We start from the raw sequence: 11,353 nt of genomic DNA, 5'->3' as shown, positions 1-11,353 counted from the left end.
TCATGTCGTTCAAGGTTTTTCAGTCACACAATTGATATTCAACAAGGACGAATGGTAGTTAAGAAAGTGGCATAAACCGTTATCTAACTATTTTAAGTTGTGGTTCAAGATACAAATCATATCTTAATGATTTAGGCTTAATTTTTTAAGGTACTCGAAAACACATAAAATGAAGTTTAAATTGTATTGGTCGTTTTAATTTTTTTTAACAAATCAGTTCTTTATTAAAAATTTATCTATATTCTAATAAATACTTGTTAAGACAAAAAGTGAAGATAAGACATAAAGAATTTAAAATATTAAGTAAAAAAAGATAAGGGAAGATAAGAACACATATTTTTATTCTAGTTCACAATAATTGTTTCTACATTTAGTCCTCTCTCTTTTAGACAGAGTTTGTCTTAGTAATGTCAAGGACTTAATCCAATATAAAAGTGACAATTGTTCAATCGGCCTTGAGTGATCTTAAAGCCTCTCCAAACTAAGTATTGTTTATTTGCCTCTCTAAACATTAGGTGTTGTCGACGGCTCTAGAAAACGAGTATTATTTCTTTGCCTCTCTAAGAATTAAGTATTATTGCCTCTCAGCTCTTGGTGCCACTGAGCTCTTGAGTTGAGTATTATTGCCTCTCTAGGTAACAATCATTATTTACTTGCCTCTCTAGACACTGAGTATCGTTTCATTGCATCTCCAAATATTGAGTGTTATAAAGGTTCTCCAGGACACCAAAGTATCTTCTCTGGATATAAACTTTGTCCTATAAAATCCTCCAACCAAACAGACCTAAGGGCATAGCACTGGTATAGTTCATGTGATGCAACTAGAGTTGCCATGGTTTCAATCCATTTCTTCCATATTAGATATAGAGTACCAGCTAAGGTAAAACATAGTATATATAGAACTACTTGGTAAGAAATTATAATTACCAATTTGGTGTTAAAAAATATCTCTTATTATACCCACTAAAAAAACTGGATCCAATATTTTTTTTTGTTACATTTACATATATTCATATCACTTATTATATGATACAATTATAATTTTCTCTTTAATTTGTAAATGTACGACTATACATTTGATATTTACAATTTTTGTCACACTTACATCTGATATTTGTTCTATTGGCTAAAAAGTTTAGTCTTCTTTGATTGTTGTTGATTACAATGAATTTATTTGAATTATTTAATCCAAAATTAAATATATACACAACACAATACTTGGCTATCAACATTTTACTGCCAAATCATGTTGAAGAGTGGAAAATCCAAAATGATAAAACTATTTTTTCAATACATGAAACTATAATTACTTGTAATTTGTAATACACACAGTTCAATTCTTGTTATGAACAGATTCTGTAAAGTTCTTATAAAATTATTGATTTAGAGAGCTATTAGAATAGATAAAAATTTAGAAAACAAAAGAGTGTCGTATAAGGAAGAGAATTATTCTCATTATCAATTGAATCAGATTACAAGCCTATTATTCTTCAGCTAGCTAAGTCCATCCCATTAGTTCTTTGATTTCTAGTTGAACTCAATTTATGTTTTTTTTTTCCTCTTTGCATTCTTCTCAGTTTTTATCAAATAGGAGCCAATTAAACTATCGTAAAATATTTTTAATTTATATGTTAAGTGTCTCTCACTTAATGTTTCACATATTTTTGTTTGGTAAGTTCTTTTACTGAATTTTGTGTTGTATAATTTTTATATTAGATTATATTTTATGAAGCTCAATTACTGAAACAATTACTAAACACAACATTGATACATCGATATTAATAATATTTTGAGAAAATTAATTTATTGAATGTAATTAAGGTTTCACTATGGTGTCAAATGTCTCGGATACAAAAACAAAACACTAAATCTCTCACCACTTCAACCTTTCTTCCGGCTTCTCCTCCCAATATGATTGTCCATTTCATGTGTGATGCATCTCTCACTCAGGTTCGAATTCAAGATATAATGTTCAATTTAACAGTATGACTTAAGGACATTCAATTAACATTTTTAAAGAGTACAATTAATTTTTGTGGTATTCAATCGGTATAATCAAAATTGTTTTAACTATGCAACAAAATATGGAGACTTTTTTTTTTGTCCATAAATGAAATAGTAAAAAAATTCACATTAGGTTCTAGATTTGAATTTAATACATTGTATCTAATTTAATAATATTGGCATTTGTTAGTTGAACTAAAATACGATAGTATGTAATAAAAAAAATGGAAGTTTATAGTATCGTTTTATAAAGTAAATTTTGTGATACTTTTATGTGTAAATTTTGTGATACTTTCTTATGTGAAAAATATTTTACTAATATATTAAAATCAAACTCTTTTACTATTTGTGTAGGCTTCTTACTTATCATCATTGCATTTGGATTGCAGGAGTTTAATTAAAAACTATCTGATTTTGGCTTGGCGAAGGCGGGTCCTACCGGTGATAGAACTCATGTTTCTACTCAAGTCATGGGTACTGAACGATATGCAGCACCTGAATATGTTGCAACTGGTATGCTTTAGATTCATGGAAACCATTATTGTACTATTCCATTTTGTCTCTAGGATTTTTAAATAATGTTAAATTCATTCTTTATTTGATAAATTTGATGTTGTTGAAGATGAAAATATGAGTTTATTTGAATATTTGAGTTATGCATTTGATGAAATTTATATTATATTGAAGATGGTAATTAATTTTCTAGGTTTTGTTTGAAAATTTTGAGGAATTTTTGTTAAAAAAAAAACGATAACATTGTTGACATTTTAAAACATAAAAGATCAAATTGTCACTTAAAATTAAAATAAAGGACCAAATCAGAAGAAAAAAATACTAAAACGTTAACTGAAATTAAGTTAAAGGATCGTGTGTACTATTTAGTCAATTTAAAAATTAAAATGTAACAATCATACACTTTAAAATGCATCTTAAATTACACGACGATATATAAAAATATAACCCTTATCATTAAAAAAATCAATAATCGAGTTATACACAAATTATCTAATAAAGTTTAAATTAAAATAAATCAAAATATATATTGAAACAAATCAATTGGTAAAAATCAAAAAAGTAAATTGATGAACAAATTTAAAACAATTGCTAATGTTAAAGTATGTGCAAAATGTAATTTTTGTATATGTACAAAAATATAATTTTTGTACTTTGTCTTAATAGTGAATTGACACATATATTTACAATATATGATGTACTAAAACTAATTCTATAAAAAACAAACAAAAAATTGTTATGTTAACTTAGATATATTGAAATAGTCAATCTTATGTATAATATTTGTCTCTTTTTTGTCTTATCAATGTTTAATGCACCAAAAACAATTAAAAATTAGAATATAACCTGCACATTGCGCGGATGTAATTTGTAGAATATACCTTTAATATAAATTTTTTAAAAAGTGTGAAGGTGATATTTATGGTATATAAATGTATCAATTTGATCAGGAAAAATGTTTCAAATTTGTAAGTTTCTTAGTTAGTAAGAATAGTGGTTGTATGACAAAAGAATAAATGGAATGAAAACAATTGAAAAGTTTATAATAAAATGAGTGATTTTCACTTTAAAAAATATGATTAAAAAAAGATGAGTTAGTGTTTGTATACACAATTATAAAGATTTAAATAAAATAAGTGATTTTCACTCTAAAAATATTATTTAAAAAAATTAGTGATTGTTTGTATACATTGTGTTTTGTTTTAACCATTCAATCATTATAGAATACTTTCTTTTTATGAAAAATAGAATATATATTTTCATTGATTTAAGATATATTTGTAAGCATTGGTTTTTATATGATCGTTATTTTTATTTTTGTTTACTTTTTATCTTGAGTACTATTATTGTTGTATTCTTTTTTTGACAAATTTGTAAGTTTCTTAGTTTAATAGAACAGTGGTTGTATGACAAAAGAATAAATGGAATGAAAACAATTGAAAAGTTTATAACAAAATGAGCGATTTTCACTTTAAAAAATATGATTAAAAAAAGATGAGTTAGTGTTTGTATACACAATTAAAAAGATTTAAATAAAATAAGTGATTTTCACTCTAAAAATATTATTTTTAAAAATTAGTGATTGTTTGTATACATTTTGGTTTGTTTTAACCATTCAATCATTATAGAATACTTTCTTTTTATAAAAAATAGAATATATATTTTGCAATCATTGATTTAAGATATATTTCTAAGCATTGGTTTTTATATGATCATTATTTTTATTTTTGTTTACTTTTTATCTTGAGTACTATTATTTCTGTATTCTTTTTGTGACTAATTGAACGAACTATTGTTTCTTATATTTTATGTTTCATATCTTATTTCTAATTAAATATTTTATAACTAATTCTTTATTAAAGGCGTTATCTCATGTATTTCTTTCAAAAATATTTTGATTTAATTGTCTTTTTTGGAGACTGTATACAATGAATAAACTCAAAGTATTATTTTTTTATGACAAAAACAGGAAATAGTGTTGGGAATGATAAGGAACCACTATTTAATGTTGGTTATTTTTACCGTTAATTGAAACTATGCTCTAATTTATGCTTCATCCAATATATAAGTTTAATATTTTGATATGAGTGTTTTTTATTTTGATGAACAATTTTTATAGACAAATACTTTCTTTGTATTAAAGGAATAAAATATGCATCTAATCACTAATAAAAGAAAAATGAACAAAAATTATATATTACTTTGAAAATATTTAATGTATAATTTAAAGTTTTTATTTTTTTAAAAAAATATTCTTTGTTGGTTTTTTTTTTGTTGCAAATGTTTGCTAATTTAAATGTATGTGTTTTAATATTTTTTTATTTATTTTAATTTATTATTTAAAAAAAAATCTTTGTTGGCTTTTTTTTGTTGCAAATGTTTGCTAATTTAAAGGTATGTTTTTTAATATTTTTTATTTATTTTAATTTAAACTTCATTGGACTGTTTATGCATAAGTTTGATTATTGATTTTTCATGTGATTATTATGTTTTTATATATTTTGTGGTAATTTATGGTTGCTAGATTTTACTTAATAAAATATAATTAAAATATTGTGATATATTTATATGAAATGAATTAAAAAAGTAATTAACAATTAAATCAAATTTGTAATGGGAGTTATATTTTTATTGTTGTTTTTTTAATTATAGAGATATAGACAAAGAATGAGTAGAATGTGAAATAAAAAAATGAATGAATTCTAGAGATGCTAGATCATACATGTCACAAATTTAGTGTTACATAGCATATAAAGATGTAATGTGTCAACATATTATTTTGGGGGTTTGTTTTAATATATTATATTGATATATATAATAATAAAAATTCTAATTCCTACATATATAACTTGTATATTATAATAAAGGTAGTGCAATCTACAATTATCAATTATATAATCTATTTATTATTAAATTGTTTTTTATTTCATGTAAATTATTGTTTTGTAAAACATAATCCAAAAATACATATTAAAAAAATAATTGAATTAAAAAACAATTATGTACAATTACCATCACTTTCATAAATTCTATTTAATTTTATTTCTCCAATACAAATGAAAATATTTATATAAATTGTTAATGCAAACAAATCCATTCATTTTAAAATATTAAACTTAAAAATCCAACAAAGGATAAATTAGATCATATTATATAATGATGATAGTAAAAAAAAAAAAACTCAGCAAATAACAGACATTAAGGGCAACATGTTTACCAACAAAACTTTATCAAAATCCAAAACTTCTTCAATGTTTTGATATTAATTTTTTTCCTACCTCAACAATTTTCTTCAAGAAAGAAAAAAATGGAGTCAAGTGTAGTTGTTGAAGACTTTTCAGTATCACCAAAAATATTTGGTGACAAAATTATTTCTTTTTAGTTAAAATGATATTTTTAAAAATGCAAGCAAATATCTTGCATAGAAATGTAGACTTTATACTTAACGCTTACCAACAAACAAAAAGCAAAATTTTTCTTGTTTCTAAAAAATTCATGATTGGATTCTCAATGAGAAGTCCAAGCCAATGACCTAGGTGTTATGCATGAGGTTTCCTTCAACAACAAAAAAAAAAACCAAGAGAATATCTTGAATTGAGGTGTAGATTTAATTCAACACCTATTAAAAAAAAAAAAAAAGAGAAAATTTCTTATTCTTATTTCAAGAGAAGAATAAATTTTCAAAAATCTCTTAGTCGATGAATTTCGATATTTCATATTTTTTGTAATCAATGTATTTTTAGACATTTTTTTCTAGCCATTCCAAACTTGAAGTTTAATACATACATTATAGCTTGAGGGGAGGTTAGATATCTTAATTGGGTTGTCAGTTACACTAGCTAATTAGTTATTTTACACTAGTTAGTTGTTTATCTAATTGACTATATAAGTATTTATAATCTTTGATGTAATTAACTCTCTATTATTAATATTATTCAATTTACTTTTCTTTATTTATCTATTATCAACGACTTAAATTAAGAATTGTAATATGGTATCAGAGCTTTGAAATTATGACTTATTTTTATATTTATGATGTGGTATCATTACGTTGGTTGCGATTTCACACTCCGCTTTACTCATCACTATTACATAGAAACCGCTTTTTTATGTCATCTATGATCCACCATCTTTCCTCATGGCTTACTCCATTCTTTGTCATCTATGGAAAATATCAAAGATGGAAAAGAAATTTTTGCCTGAATTCTTCTTATTTTAATTATTCAAATGTTGAAGATGACGAAGATTCAAAGATTGATTTGATTTCTGCCATAGATGAAGTATGGAGTTATGAAGAAAAATAAATAAATTTTTGTAATTTATTTTTAATTTCTTAAAATATTTTTATTATTTTTTAAATGTATTATTTTAACGTTTGATGAGGTGAACAAATGTAAATCTATCTACACTTTGTCATATTAGCATATACCATGTCATTTATGGGACCAATAAATTCTATTTTAAAAGTGGGGACTATTTTCTCTATAAAAGTAAAGTCAAATAAAAGATTTTCAAAATAAATAAGTATATTTTCTTTTTATTACATGTGTTGCCCATTATTTCTATATAATATATTGAGTGTAAAAGTATAATACTAATAATGTAAAGTAATTTTATACTGACGTATAATTCTGATCATTCACTCTATCATATTATTTTGTATAGTTTTTAAGTTAACGATAGTTATTTGAAAAATTATTTTATATTGTCAATGTACTATCTTTACTCTCTAATATATGAATTACTATAATTATGTGTAACACATAAAATAATTATTTAAATTCCCTATAGACGTTGGTTGAATGAAGCCAAACTTTTCTTAAAAAACAGGGGATTAAAATATGTTACAAATACATGACAGGCATATTGGGAGCCCAGAAAATTGTAACAAATGAAAATGTATTTATAGGTAAACAAAATGGAGGTTAGGTGGTGAGTCTTTCTTTTCTTTGTTTAGGGCAAAAATTGGTTGTGTTTGTGTGTGGTAAAGAACATTAATTTCTTTCACCTACTTTATCTCTTGTTCATGATATTCTAATTGGTCCTTTCTTTTATTGTTGTTACTATTTTCTTGCTATTATTTTTGTTATTGCTTAGTTTATGTTCATAAAAGCTTCAAACACTTTGTTTAAACTCGTGTTTATAAAAGTTTTAAGCTCTAAATTTATATTCAAGTTGATTGATGAAGATTTCAAATATTCTGTTTATGTACAAACTTATGAAGAACCCAAGTTTTATGCTTTATGTTCAAGAACTAAATTTAAAGTTCAAGCTTGTGTTAAAGTTTATTTGGTGATAAAGTTTCAAATTTTTTAAGCTTAAAGTTCAAATTTTATGTTCTGAAGTATGACTTTTACCTTTAAGAGTTGGAGGATTTGGAGTTTAATGATGCTCACTTGTTTACTTTTTAAAATTTTGGAAAATAAACTAAGGAAAAAAGGATCAATGCCATTTTGTGTATTTTGGTGTTGAAAATTTGAATCTCAATTTTGACTATATTTAGCATTTTCATCATTACTTTATGTGTATTCATTCTTTTTGAATGATTTTGTTGGAACAAAACTAGACTCATATCTCTACATAAAATTGACTACAAGTTAGCAACATAAAAATTGTCCTTATGTACATTGGAAGCTTACACATGAGAACTGAAATCGATGGTCTACTTTTTGTTAAATTAGTTTTGAGAATTAGGCATCGTAATCTTTTCAAAGAGTGGTCATTTTCTTAATTTTGTAAAATGTAAGAAATTATGTAATATGAAAGTGTAAATACTTTCTTACTTATGTTTTCATAATTATTATAAAATAATTTCTATTATTCAAATATAACGAATTTGTTAAGGATTAGCCTAGTATTTCTTGGAAAACTTTGAAACAAAGACTTGTCTAATTAGGAACTAAGGTGTGAGCCTTCTATTTGTGGGGAGGACATCTTTTAAGTCTTTGCCTACTAAACTATTTAAATTAGTGCTTAAATTTTTTGAGATTTACACTATTATGCGCATGCTTAAAAGTGTTAGAGGTGTGGCTAGGGGAGAGAATAGGTCAGGCCAGATCAGGTCAGGATTTGAAAGGTCTGATTCTGGCCTACGATAAATTTTTCAGTGGCCTACGGTCTATCATACAATTTTTTTTTCGGTCTGGCCTGGAAGCCTATTTAAAAGCCTTATTCACATTAAAACATTTAAATGTTCTAGTCATACCACATGATGTTCTCCACATACCAATATCAATGTACATATCTATATATATTAAACAAAAAATAATTTTTCTAACAACATAATTCTAAAAAAATCTGAAACAAATATCCTTTATACCCTAAAAAATAATTTTTGGTTTCAAAAAATAGATTTTTTTTTTTCTAAAACAAACGCACCCATTATTACCTCTCAAAAAAATATAGAACGACTACTGAGTGATTGACTAATTGAATGGCTACCGAATATGGAACGACTACCAAATATTGAACAACTACTGAATATGGAATGACTACTGAGTGATTGCCTAATTGGTAGAATTTAAAATAGGAAATATTATTATTAATATAATAATAAAAAATAACATTAATAAATAATAAAATATATATAGGTCGGTCTGTCAGGCCTAATAGGCTTTTTTATAAGCCTGAGCCTGACCTATTTAAATAAATAGACTTTAAAAATAGCATGAGCCTAACCTTTTTATCAAATAGGCCAGGTCAGGTCCGACCATAAGTAGGCCAGGTCAGGCCAAACCATAAGTATGCCAGGTCAGGTCAGGCCATAAGTAGGTCAGCCAATAGGCCCCTGACGGACGACCTAACTTATTCTCATCTCTAAGTGTAGCTATGAATTATTAAAAGATGAGCAAAGTACATGTGAAAGAAATTTTGAAACAAAGATTCGTTCGAAAAAGGAATCAAGTTGTGAGTCTCTTATTTGTGGAGAAGACAAACTTCAAATTTTGTGTACTAATTAACTGAATTTTAATTCTTAATGATTTGTTTTACTTTATGAATGAAAGTAGAGATGTAGTTGTCTTGTGAACCCAAACTAAGGTCTAGTAGTTTTGCAAGTTGAGAGTCAAAATTCTATAAGTACTAAGATGATACAATGTGAAGGTAAGGGTTTATTAGACCAACACATGCAATTTCTAGTAATTTAAGAAAAGCTTCAAGAGGTAAGGGCACTTGATGACATGGTAAACAAAGTATGTGTTTGATTTGTTTACTCAATTGATTTTTAACTGTGATGGTGTATATTATATGGTTTTTGATATATATATATATATATATATATATATATATATATATAATGCTCTTATATGTCTTGTTATGAATATATAATTTGATTCACATGCAAGGTGGTGTATTATTGATTTATTTTTATATGATATTTTGACATTTGAATCATTATCACATAAATATTGTTGAGAAAGAATGAAATTCTTTAGAAATACATGACATGATGACATTTGGATTTGGTGAATATGATCATGCATACATAGGCTTTAGTGATGATTTATGTTCGGTACCCCAATCCTCTCGGGGATTTGACGGTTGTGGTGTTGTTTGGAAGAACTCACAATCCTTGCAGGGATATGAAGGAGTAGCTCGGAGAGAACTTCACTAAAATTACATGGTTAATACGAAAAACAATAACGAAAACGAAAGAAAAGAAAATAAATGTGTATGATTACAAAACTTCACTAAAATGATATGTTGAATATTACTACAAAAAACAATACAAAAACAAAATGTAAGAAATGTCATTTTTTTTAATCTACCTTGTGTATGGTTAAAATAATATAGTATTGTAGGTAGGGATGGGAATAGGCTAAACCGTCCGTCAAGGGTCTATGATCTGGCCTACTTATGGTATGACCTGACCTATTTAATTAAAATGTTAGGCTCATGCGATTTTTTAAGCCTACTTATTTAAATAGTTCAGACTTAGGATTAAAAAAGCCTATTAAGCTTGACAGACCAGCCTATATATTTTATTATTTATTAATAATATTATTTGCTATTTTAAAGTCTATCAATTAGGCAATCACTGAGTAGCTGTTCCATATTCGATAGTCGTTCCATATTCGATAGTCGTTCTATATTCGGTAGCGATTCCATATTCAGTAGCTGTTCCATATTCGGTAGCCGTTCAATTAGGAAATCACTCGGTAGTCGTTCCATATTTGTTTCAGAGGTAATACTGGGTGCGTTTGTTTTAGTAAAAAAATCTATTTTTTGAAACCAAAAATCAATTTTTAGGAGTTAAAGGGTGTTTGTTTTTTTGTAAAAAAAAAATTAAATCATTTTGTTAGAAAAAAAACATTTATTGTTTGATATATATAAATATGTATGTGACACCCTAAATCCCAAAATAATATATATAATAATTAATATCATATTCCTATAAAATTTGCAGCGGATAAAAAAAAAATATATTTCCAATAAAATAAAAACTTTATATTTAATTTAGGATATCACGTTTCCCAAAAATAAAAATAAAAACCCTTATTCCCAGTATCACCTATCAGAGCAGGGTTCCTTCAAAACTTGCACTTCAAGACTCATTAACCTGTAATAACTGCGATTTCGCAAACGCAGGGCCCAGCCAGTCAAACACAAACAACGAAGGAGGTGAGTTTTGAAATCATGTTAATAGCATAATATGAGTAAGAAGAACACGCAAACAATCATAATAGAACCGTATCATAATCACTTTACGATATTTCAAAATATTTAATTAAATAGTATCATACTATAGCATCAAAGTCACTCAAGTAAAATAATCATCTCATTATAATATGCATCAAATCATCTAATTATTATTACCTTTGAAACACATCAATCACAA

This window comes from Cicer arietinum, chromosome 4 (assembly GCF_000331145.2).
Source record: "Cicer arietinum cultivar CDC Frontier isolate Library 1 chromosome 4, Cicar.CDCFrontier_v2.0, whole genome shotgun sequence".
NCBI lineage: Eukaryota > Viridiplantae > Streptophyta > Magnoliopsida > Fabales > Fabaceae > Cicer > Cicer arietinum.
Note: the sequence above shows the minus strand (reverse complement) of the source record.